This window comes from Mirounga angustirostris, unplaced genomic scaffold (assembly GCF_029215605.1).
Source record: "Mirounga angustirostris isolate CCGP_5_RB_7025 unplaced genomic scaffold, mMirAng1.0.hap1 SCAF_6, whole genome shotgun sequence".
Lineage (NCBI taxonomy): Eukaryota > Metazoa > Chordata > Mammalia > Carnivora > Phocidae > Mirounga > Mirounga angustirostris.
In genome coordinates this window covers 53,555,211-53,567,473 of record NW_026991714.1, presented here as the reverse complement: position 1 = coordinate 53,567,473, position 12,263 = coordinate 53,555,211, and the positions used below count along the sequence as shown (strand labels likewise).

Below are 12,263 nucleotides of genomic sequence, written 5' to 3'. Positions count from 1 at the left end.
AGAATCACTGCTCAACCAAACCAAAATTGGAAAGGAAAAGACTCACATCAACATCGTTGTCATTGGACACGTGGATATGGGCAAGTCTACCACTACTGGTCATCTGATCTACAAATGTGGTGGGATCGACAAAAGAACTATCGAAAAATTTGAGGAGGCTGCTGAGATGGGAAAGGGCTCCTTCAAGTATGCCTGGGTCTTGGATAAACTGAAAGCTGAACATGAACGTGGTATCACCATTGATATCTCCCTGTGGAAATTCGAGACCAGCAAGTATTATGTGACCATCACTGATGCCCCAGGACACAGAGACTTTATCAAAAACATGATTACAGGCACATCTCAGGCTGACTGTGCCGTCCTGATTGTTGCTGCTGGTGTTGGTGAATTTGAAGCTGGTATCTTCAAGAATGGGCAGATCCGTGAGCATGCCCTTCTGGCTTACACACTGGGTGTAAAACGACTAATTGTTTGTGTTAACAAGATGGATTCCACTGAGCCACCCTACAGCCAGGAGAGATACGAGGAAATTTTAAGGAAGTCAGCACCTACATTAAGAAAATTGGCTACAACCCTGACACAGTAGCATTTGTGCCAATTTCTGGTTGGAATGATGACAATATGCTGGAGCCAAGTGCTAACATGCCTTGGTTCAAGGGATGGAAAGTCACCCGTAAAGATGGGAATGCCAGTGGAACCACACTGCTTGAAGCTCTGGACTGCATTCTGCCACCAACTCGTCCAACTGACAAGCCCTTGCGTCTGCCTCTCCAGGACATCTACAGAATTGGTGGTATTGGTATTGTCCCTGTGGGCCGAGTGGAGACTGGTGTTCTTAAACCTGGCATGGTGGTCACCTTTGCTCCAGTCAATGTTGCAACTGAAGTAAAGTCTGTTGAAATGCACCATGAAGTTTTGAGTGAGATTCTTTCTGAGGACAATGCCAGCTTCAATGTCAAGAACGTATCTGTCAGAGATGTTCGTCGTGGGCCATGTGGCTGGTGACAGCAAAAATGACCCACCAATGGAAGCAGCTGGCTTCATGGCTCAGGTGATTATCCTGAACCATCCAGGCCAAATCAGTGCTGGATATGCCCCTGTGCTGGATTGTCACACAGCTCACATTGCTTCAAGTTTGCTGAGCTGAAGGAGAAGATAGATCGTCCTTCTGGAAAAAAGCTGGAAGATGGTCTCAAGTTCTTGAAATCTGGTGATGCTGCCCTTGTTGATATGGTTCCTGGCAAGCCTATGTGTGTTGAGAGCTTCTCTGACTATCCTCCTCTGGGCCATTTTGCTGTTTGTGACATGAGACAGATGGTTGCTGTGGATGTCATCAGAGCAATGGACAAGAAGGCAGCTGGAGCTGGCAAGGTCACCAGGTCTGCCCAGAAAGCTCAGAAGGCTAAATTAATATTATCCCCAATACCTGCCACCCCAGTCTTAATCAGTGGTGGAAGAATGGTCTCAGAACTGTTTGTGTCAATTGACCATTTAAGTTACATAGTAAAAGACTGGTTAATGATAACAATGCATCGTAAAACCTTCAGAAGGAAAGGAGAATGTTTTGTGGACCATTTGTTTTTTCTTTTGTGTGTGTGTGTATGTGTGTGTGTGGCAGTTTTAAGTTATTTTTTTTAATATTTTATTTATTTATTTGACAGAGAGAGACACAGCGAGAGAGGGTACGTAAGCAGAGGGAGTGGGAGAGGGAGAAGCAGGCTTCCCGCTGAGCAGGAAGCCCGATGTGGGGCTTGATCCCAGGACCCTGGGATCATGACCTGAGCCGAAGGCAGACGCCTAACGACTGAGCCACCCAGGCACCCTTAAGTTATTTTTAAAATCAGTACTTTTTAATGGAAACAACTTGACCAAAAATCTGTCACAGAATTTTGAGACCCATTAAAACAAAAGTTTAATGAGAAAAAAAAAATCAAATACAACTAGTTAACAAAAATGAGGGTTCTAGAACACATTTTCCCCTCCAACTTCAAAGCAAGCCTGAAAATAAGGGTAGTATGGCTTTAACCCAGTGCTGGAGAACTGCAAGGCAGAACAGACCAGGAGGAGACCAGTGGGCTTGGAAGTAACTTGATAAAAAAAAAGGTAAAGGAGAGAGAGAGGAAAAAAGATGCCATCTAGTGAAACTTACTAAGTTCTCTGCTTCTTTTAAGGACACAGGGTGACATGAGACCTTGGGTTATATAGACCTAACTTTCAGCTTACCAGAAATACAGGATTAGAGCAACAAATTGAAACATCACCCAAGGAAACACAGACAAATCCAGAATGTAGGACATTCTGTAAATCAATTTATGTCATCCCATCTGAAAGTCAATTTCAGAAAAACAAAACCACACTACAATGGTGTGGGACTTTTCTAAATTTGAAGAGATTAAATCCTGGTCAAAGGAAATTTAGAAACAACTGGGCAGTTTGGATATTGATGAGAAAGAAGACACTAAGGAATTACAGCTAATGTTTTAGGTGTGCTCATGCTGTTATGTAGGAAAATGTTCTTGTTTTTAGGAAATACCAGCAGAATATGTTAGGATGAAGTGTTAAGATAGATTTACTTTCAGATGGATTCAGGAGAGAGACAGAGATGGAGAGAGATGGAGAAAAATAAAAACAGACAAGCAAGTTTTCCAAAATGTGAACCATTGTTGCATCTGACAGTGTTTACTGAACTAGTTTATCATTTCATTGGCATATTTGAAAATTTATCATAATTAAAATAGGTAAAAAGAAAAAAATTAATAAGGGGAATTTCTTAATGCCAAAAAAAAAAAAAAAAAAGAAAAAGAAAAGAAAATAAATCAAGTCATCAGCCCATATCCCCAGACTAATCCATTGAGGTTTAGAGCATAGTAACTCTACTAGCCAAAGTTCAAGCCTCTGGGGCTCCTTCTGGCACTAAGTAGGAATGACAGTTTTGTGATAGGGACTTCATTGAGAAAGTTCTGTGGAATTTCAAAGATAAATTGTGAGTCCTGAATTACAAAAATACATACATCTCTGACTGACTTATGGCAAATATAAACAGGTTTTGTAGGCTAAGGTTAATGAGGGAATGTGAAGTATGTATGTGCAGTTTTGCACAAACTGCATGTCGGATATATGGATTATACAGGATTTTCTATTAATTAAACTTGCTAATACAACTCTGGTGAAAGAGTGCTTATCCTAAAGTTTAGAAATTCCTAGGAGTCCTGAAAAATCAGAGAGGCAAGATAAACCAGCCAGCAGTATTCTTGAAAAAAATTACCTTGAAAAAGTTATAGAAATGTATTTGAAAGCGATTTAATGGGTACTCCCAGAACCTAAGAAAAATTAAGTACATGAATTGGAATTAAGTGGTGGGCCCTAAAATTTTTTTTCTATGTTCTTTCATTTGTTTCTTGTTTTCCCTTGAGAAGGCTAACTGCGTGTGTTGGCAAAGCATGTGTACCCTCGTGGTTTCTTATCCTGGAAATGAAGAGTTATGAGTATGAACTTCCCATTGCTCCCTGTTGCATGCTAGAAGATGCTCCACCCTGGAATACTCCCTCATTTGATTTGGGACTGGCTTTGCTAAAATGGGTATTGGAAATTTCACCCCCACAAGAAGCCACCCAGACTTACTGTTCACTGGACATATCCTCCAGAACTGAGACTTATTAGGTCTGCCTGGTTCAGTCAATGTTCCAGCCAGCCAGAGAACATACACTCCATTTGGAAAAAATTACCATAGAGGCTTTTCTCACACCAAAAATACATGTGGTCCCTTATTACCATTGTATCTTGAGAAAGTGGAAGATCAATACATACCTTTGAAATTAGAATGTTCAGGAAAGAGGTTAATGCCCCCACAAGCCAATCCATTAACCCAGGAAGTTAAATCTCTCCCATGCAAGTTAATCCTTCCATTTCAAACTTACTATCAAGGTCAAGGTATTTGGGGTTCTATATACATAGAAAAGTAAAAAACATAAGCTTCTGGTACTCAGGGATTTTTGTCTCTTAAGACCCTTCTGGCCCCAAATTTTGTATCTAGTTGACAAGTATGGCTGCTCCACATTTCAAACAACTAATTTATCCTTAGTCCCTGGAAAAGGGAACAGAGCCTATGAGAAAACCATGCACAGGTTGTACGTACACCATCCAGCACACGTACACAGGTTGTTACAATGGTTTTTAGTCTGGCCTTGCCATTTTTCTCCAACAGCTAGCTCCCTAATTTGAAATTTGAAAGCTGGCCAGACTTCTAAGAACTTCCCTGGGGCCCAAGGCAAGGGAAATAATATCCCTAATTTGCAAATGGCTTCATTTGATCACACAGTGGCTGAATAAGAGCAATGGGCACCATGGAGGCCCCTCAGCTTTGCTGTGATCAGAAAGGAAAAGGTGAATAACCATGTAGGGGTCACTGAAGGTTTGTCCTCCAAAACAAAATGTCTTTGAATTCTGCTTCATGCCCAAACCTCTATCAGATCCAAATTCACTACCCTTGAGCAGCCCAGAGAGTTTGTCTTTATTCATTTTCATGGCTTTCTCTAATTCCTTTATTCTTCTTTCCTGCTTCCCAGGGGATAGACTGAGTTTTCTTCTACTACTTTAAATGCTGTATATTTACCTTTTTCTTATACATCCATACTTATGTTCATAACCCCTTATTGGATGCTTAATGATATCAATACTTTTATCTTACCTTAAAAAAACACTTTACCATGTGTTGTCTCCATATTCATGCACATATGTTGTTTAAATTTTAGTTCTGGGTTAGATACTTCCCTTTTTGCTTTTATTTGCATTCTAGCTTTTTAAAAAAGAGAAGAAACTTCACCAAGATATTTGATTATCTTTATATTCTCATCTTATTAATAGCAGCTCCTGGGTGTGTTTCTCTTATTTAGAACTTTCTCCAAGAGTATATTCAATATAGTATCTTTATGAGGTATACCTGAGGCTGTGCATGCCTAAGAATATTTTTTATTAAGCCATTTTTTAAAATGAAAATGTAGCTGGATACAAAATTCTTAGTCCAAAGGCCTTTCCCCCAATATGTTAAAAATACAATTTTGTTATCTTTTTGTATCCACTACTGCTGTTGACATGTCTGACCACTTCTTCAGGAAGGAACTCATGCTCTTCCCTTGAGCATGATACATCCAGGGGCTCCTTGTCCCTTTAAATGGATTGGGCTGCCAGCATGATCCATGTTACCAGCTACTTAGCCAAAGCTTTGCTCTCACACAAATCCCTCCACATTTGTTAAATGCCTGTTTTGGCAGCTGAATACTGTTTTGGGCCCTTAGCACATGAAAGTTTAAGCTTGTCAAAACAAGCCCAAGTGAGAGAAATTGATGGGCAAAGCTTGCTAATGTGATTTCAGAAAGCAGCGAATTGTTCACATCCAATTCACGGAGTCCTAGCTGGGTAAAACACTTGACTTCTATTTCAGTTTTCTTCCTCAAGCCGATCTCAAGATGCAAGCTGTAGTGATACACAAGAGATAAAACTACTTTCCAAAAAGTTTTGTTTTCCTTCCTGTAAGGTTATGTGGACTCTGAACAAGGAATGTGGATGGTGTGATGCAAGTCAATGACTACTGTCAACAACTTCAATAGTAAGAAGTTCTAGCAATATAGTCAAAATACTCTTCACTCATTCATCTACCTATTCATCCATTCATCTGCTCATTAAAAGCATTCTTAAGCCCTTGCTACATGTCAAGCTCTGTGTTGACAATGTATCAGGCATATGAATGAGAGATTGCCCATGTGGAGCTGATCAAATTGTGGAGGAAATAGGTATCAGTCCAGGAGTGTCCCAGATAAATGCAAGATCACACGTAAAAGGAGAGAGTATTGAAGGAGAGATTATTGTGCTCTTCAAACATGTAAAAGATGGGTGTGACATGGTCAGGAGGTCAGGGAAGGTAGCCTTGTGGAGCTGAGGAATGAAGTGAGATTTGGAGGATGACCAGGAATTAAATAGACAAAGAGGAGGAGGGAAGAGTGTTCTAGGCAGAGGGAACAGCATGTGAAAAGAATGTGGCAGGCAGGATGGCTGGGAGTCCAAGGGACACAAAGGAAGCCAAGGTGGCCAAAGCACAGAACTCACCAGGCAACATCATGTGACACAAGAATGGGGAAGTGGGTTGGGGTCACAATGTGTGGTGTGTCACACCTCCTAAGCCTTGTTGGGGATTTTGGTCTTTAGCCTGTGGGCAAGGAGAAACTTTGAAGTTTTTAAGCCTGGGTATGGATCAGTGTTACATGTGGAAAATTTTCCTTTGGCTGTAACATGAGGATGTATTAGTGTGGGAAAGGATCATGAATTGTAGCAGCTGAATAACACTTCCAGGAACTGGAAATATGTAATCATGTGTCTAAGTAAAAGCAAAGCTTTCTCACATGTGTCTATTTAGCCTACTTTGGAATATTACTGCCTGTGTGCATGAGCACAGAGACAATTTCCTTTCCCTACTTATTTCACACAATTTTGGAAATTTGTAATTATGATGACTTCTAGAATAGATCAATCAATCCACTATCATGTAGAGCTATGAGCAGGTCTTTTTATTATTATTTTTTAAAGATTTTGAGAGAGAGAGAGAGAGAAAATGAGCAGGGGGGGAGGGCAGACGGAGAGGGAGAAGCAGACTTCCTGCTGAGCAGGGAATGCTATGTGGGACTCGATCCCAGGACCCTGGGATCATGACCTAAGCTGAAGGCAGAGACTTAATCGACTGAGCCACCCAGGTGCCCTGAGCAGGTCTTTTTAAAACAGGTTTCCTGTGGTTGATCATCTGAAAACTGATGGCATTGTTTCTGATGATTCCCTGATGCAGTGTTTCTCATACTTTAGCCTGCATCAGAAATATCTGGAGGACTGGTGAAAACACACTGCTGGGCCCCACTCTCAGAGTTTCTGATTCAGTTTCTAGGGTGAGGGACCAATAATTTGCCTTTTTAATGAGATTCCAGGTGATGCTGATGATGTCGATCCAGGAACCACATTTTGAGAACCACTGCCCCAGTGCATTAGACCCATCTCTGGCTGTACATTAAAATCACCTGGGGAGTTTTAGCAATAGCTTCAGGGGCTCCCAGACCAAATAAGTCATAATATCCAAAGTGATTGTGACATCTATACATTAGACCAGAGAAACACTGATCTGGTGCCTTACACATTTAGTATTAAGCCTTAAGTTGCATTACTTTGTCTCTCTTTTCCCTTTATTTTTAGTTGACTCATTAAGGCCTAACCATAAAGAAATATGGAGGTTTTCAACAGAAATAATTTGGGGGGGGGGCGCCTGGGTGGCTCAGTCGTTAAGTGGCTGCCTTCGGCTCAGGTCATGATCCCGGGGTCCTGGGATCGAGCCCCACATCGGGTTCCCTGCTCCACGGGAAGCCTGCTTCTCCCTCTCTCACTCCCCCTGCTTGTGTTCCCTCTCTTCTATGTCTCTGTCAAATAAATAAATAAAATCTTTAAAAAAAAAAAAAAAGAAAGAATTTTGAGATACATACTATTTATAAAATATTTTTCTGACTTTCTTCTATGTGTGTGCAACTGTTTAAACATTTATTTATGAAATAGGATCATACTATTCACAGCATATTTTAATATGTTTTTTTAAAAAAAAATTTTATTTATTTGATAGAGAGAAAGAGAGAGGGAGAGAGCACCAGCTGGGCTCAGGGCAGAGGGAGAGGGAGAAGCAGACTCCCTGCTGATCGGGGAATCTGACAGGGCACTTGATCCCAGAACCCTGAGATCATGACCTGAGCTGAAGGCAGATGCTTAACTAACTGAGCCACCCAGGTACCCCTTTAATATGTTTTAAATACGTTTTTCCTGCTCATTGATATACCTTGAACAGATTCCCACACTTAAATATCAATGAATATGTTCTTAAAAACATCATTTTTAAAAAATTTTTTATTGTTATGTTAATCCCCATACATTACATCATTAGTTTTAGATGTAGTGTTCCATGATTCATTGTTTGTGCATAACACCCAGTGCTCCATGCAGAACGTGCCCTCCTCAATACCCATCACCAGGCTAACCCGACCTCCCACCCCTCGCCCCTCTAGAACCCTCAGTTTGTTTTTCAGAGTCCATCGTCTCTCATGGTTCATCTACCCCTCCGATTTCCCCCAATTCATTCTTCCCCTCCTGCTACCTTCTTCTTCTTTTTTCTTTTTTCCTTAACATATATTGCATTATTTGTTTCAGAGGTACAGATCTGAGATTCAACAGTCTTGCACAATTCACAGCGCTTACAAGAGCACATACCTTCCCTAGTGTCTACCACCCAGTCACCCCATCCCTCCCACCCCACCACCCACTCCAGCAACCCTCAGTTTGTTTCCTACAATTAAGAATTCCTCATATCAGTGAGGTCATATGATACATGTCTTTCTTTCTTTGACTTATTTTGCTCAGCATAATACCCTCCAGTTCCATCCATGTCATTGCAAATGGCAAGATCTCATTCCTTTTGATGGCTGCATAATATTCCATTGTATATATGTACCACCTCTTCTTTATCCATTCATCTGTCGATGGACATCTTGGCTCTTTCCATACTTTGGCTATTGTGGACATTGCTGCTATAAACATCGGGGTGCACTTACCCTTTCGGATCCCTACTTTTGTATCTTTGGGGTAAATACCCAGTAGTGCAATTGCTGGATCATATGGTAGCTCTATTTTCAACTTTTTGAGGAACCTCCATACTGTTTTCCAGAGTGGCTGCACCAGCTTGCATTCCCACCAACAGTGTAGGAGGGTTCCCCTTTCTCCCCATCCCCGCCAACATCTGTCATTTCCTGACTTGTTAATTTTAGCCATTCTGACTGGTGTGGGGTAGTATCTCATTGAGGTTTTGATTTGGATTTCCCTGATGCTGAGAGATATTGAGCACTTTTTCATGTGTCTGTTGGCCATTTGGATGTCTTCTTTGCAGAAATGTCTGTTCATGTCTTCTGCCCATTTCTTGATTGGATCATGTGTTCTTTGGCTGTTGAGTTTGATAAGTTCTTTATAGATTTTGGATACTAGCCCTTTATCTGATATGTCATTTGCAAATATCTTCTCCCATTCTGTCGGTTGTCTTTTGGTTTTGTTGACTGTTTCCTTTGCTTTGCAAAAGCTTTTTAACTTGAAGTCCCAATAGTTCATTTTTGCCCTTGCTTCCCTTGCCTTTGGCGATGTTTCTAGGAAGAAGTTGCTGTGGCTGAGGTCGAAGAGGTTGCTGCCTGTGTTCTCCTTTAGGATTTTGATGGACTCCTGTCTCACATTAAGGTCTTTCAACCATTTGGAGTCTATTTTTGTGTGTGGTGTAAGGAAATGGTCCAGTTTCATTCTTCTGCATGTGGCTATCCAATTTTCCCAACACCATTTGTTGAAGAGACTGTCTTTTTTCCATTGGACATTCTTTCCTGCTTTGTCAAAGATGAGTTGACCATAGAGTTGAGGGTCCATTTCTGGGCTCTCTATTCTGTTCCATTGATCTATGTGTCTGTTTTTGTGCCAGTACCATACTGTCTTGATGATGACAGCTTTGTAATAGAGCTGGAAGTCTGGAATTGTGATGCCGCCAGCTTTGCTTTTCTTTTTCAACATTCCTCTGGCTATTCAGGGTCTTTTCTGGTGACATACAAATTTTAGGATGATTTGTTCCATTTCTTTGAAAAAAGTGGATGGTATTTTGATGGGGATTGCATTGAATGTGTAGATTGCTCTAGGTATCATTGACATCTTCACAATATTTGTTCTTCCAATCCATGAGCATGGAACGTTTTTCCATTTCTTTGTGTCTTCCTCAATTTCTTTCATGAGTATTTTATAGTTTTCTGAGTACAGATCCTTTGCCTCTTTGGTTAGATTTATGCCTAGGTATCTTATGGTTTTGGGTGCAATTGTAATGGGATCGACTCCTTAATTTCTCTTTCGCCTGTCTTGTTGTTGGCTTAAAAACATCATTTTTAATGCTGATGTATTATCTCATTGTGTGAATAGCAGTTCTAATGATATCCTTAAAAATTCCTAGAATCAGAATTACTGGGTAAGTGAAATTCGTGTTTTAAGACTTTTGGTACATATTGCCAAATTGTTCTACAGAAAAATGTATACAGATTTGTACTCTCTTATTTGAGTCTCCACTTCCCCACACTTCAACCAACCTTTGTTAACTATTATTAAAATTATTTTCTAATTCAGTACTTGAAAAATTACATTATTAAAAAAATTTTAAGTTTATCTGAGTTTTCCTTTAAAAGGCCTTCTAGTCAATATCCACTTTTTTCTCAATCAGCATAGTTAACGAAAACCTATATGCTGTATGTGAGCATCACTTAGATCTTTAAATTACCACCGTTGTGCAGATCTTATGACACTGGTGGGTGTTGAAGATCAGATACTCTTTTAGTTGTCTCTATCATTTTTCCATCTTCTACTATAAGAATGAATGTCTTGAAATGCATGTTCCACAAAAGATATTATTATCTAGATGTGTGTGTGTGTGTGTGTATGTGTGTTCAGTTATGACTCATGTCTTTGGAGGTGAACAGCACTGACTTCAGTAATCTAGGTGCTGATGAAACCTATTACATAATTTCCTATAGCGTGGATTGTAGTCAGCAGGGCAGGATTTCTCCTCTCTACTCCTTGCTCCAACTTCTTCCCACAAAACGCACAGCTTTCTCCCTACCATCCTGGATACTCCCACAGCCAGTTTCCACCCCCTTTGAATTTGGACCTGCTGCTGTAGGGAGAGAACATTTCCCTTCCTACATGGCCTTGGCATGCCTGAAAGAGAAGGCAGGGAGAAAATCCCCTTTTGTCAGCAATCTCCTCCTCCCAATTCATGAGCTCCAGTCTATACTGCTGTTGCTACATCACACTGTTGAAGACCATGCAAGCAAGCTTCATGTAGCCCAGAGGGTGTTCTTTGGCAGGTGTAGCTCTGGAAGTTGGCTTGGCTTCAAGAGAAAGAGGGCTTGGTCTATGCTGCATCATTAGTAATTTCCAAATCAACACAAAGGGAAAATGTCCTAACTGGGACGAGCTGCAATGCAGCCTCAGAACAAGCTGAGTGACCCAGCTGGGTGTATGACATTACATTCTTGTGTGTGTTATCTTTATACCAGCTCAACTAAAAACATATAAATGATGACATTCAAGCCAAAAACTATATATAAACATATATATGGTATATATATTATATATATAAAAATATATATAGCATATATATTATATATATAATATGTATGGTATATATGTTATATATATATATATTCAAATATGGAGAAACACTCAGTTTGGAATAATCCAGAATTCTACCAGAAATATCTCTTCTCAACTCAGAAACGGTGCTTCTTTTCATAAAATATCAGGGAGGAGTTGGTCACAATTTCCCATCTCCACATGGAACCCGTATTTCAATGTCTTTAATTCTTAAGGGAGTCACTCTTTAAATTTACCACAAATCTGTTTTGCTGTAGTTTATCTCTTGGCTGCCACACCACCATAATTGAAAGAGTCAATCATAATTACATGCAGACATTTAGAAAAGTGATTGACATCCATAGGCACATATCCATACTCCAATCTGCAGGAAAGCATCTGTGGAAGGCTTCTAGGCTCCTATGGAAGGAATTTGGACTGGACAATCTTTCAATCCTTCATACTGTAAGGTCCTGTGTCCTTAGAACTTCATGTTAGCATTGTGGGAAAGAAATGAAGTTGTCCCTACTCCCTTTTCCCAAATCTTCTAAAAACCCTTCTGTATTGATGTCTGACTTACATATAATGAAGTGCACAGATCTTAACCATATAGTGTTTAAGCATGACCCTGATAAAAATTAGAATAATATCAGTCCTCAAGAGAGGTTTCCTCATATCCCTTTTTAGTCACTATCTTCCCAAAGGCAATATCTATTTTCTACTCTACCACCATAGATTAATTTTGCTTGGTTTTGAATATTATATTAATGGAATGATGAAGTATACACTCTTTTGTGTCTAGCTTTTTTCATGCAATATATCTCTGTGAGATTAATCTATATTGTTGAATGTAGTAGTAGTTCATTGTTCTTCATTTCTTATATTCCATTGTACAAACATACCACAGTTTGTCCATTCTATGGATGGATATTTGAGTTGTTTCTAATTTTTTTACTGTCATGAATAAAGCAGCTATGAACATTCTTATATGTGTTTTATTGCACATAGGCATCCATTTCTATTGCATATATATCACCAGGAGT

The 12,263-nt window shown here is 39.9% G+C and overlaps 1 pseudogene; it reads left to right on the top strand.

The window, feature by feature from the left end:
• LOC123842670 (elongation factor 1-alpha 1-like) lies at positions 1-1,283 on the top strand (annotated as a pseudogene).
• Positions 1,284-12,263: the final 10,980 nt, after the last annotated feature.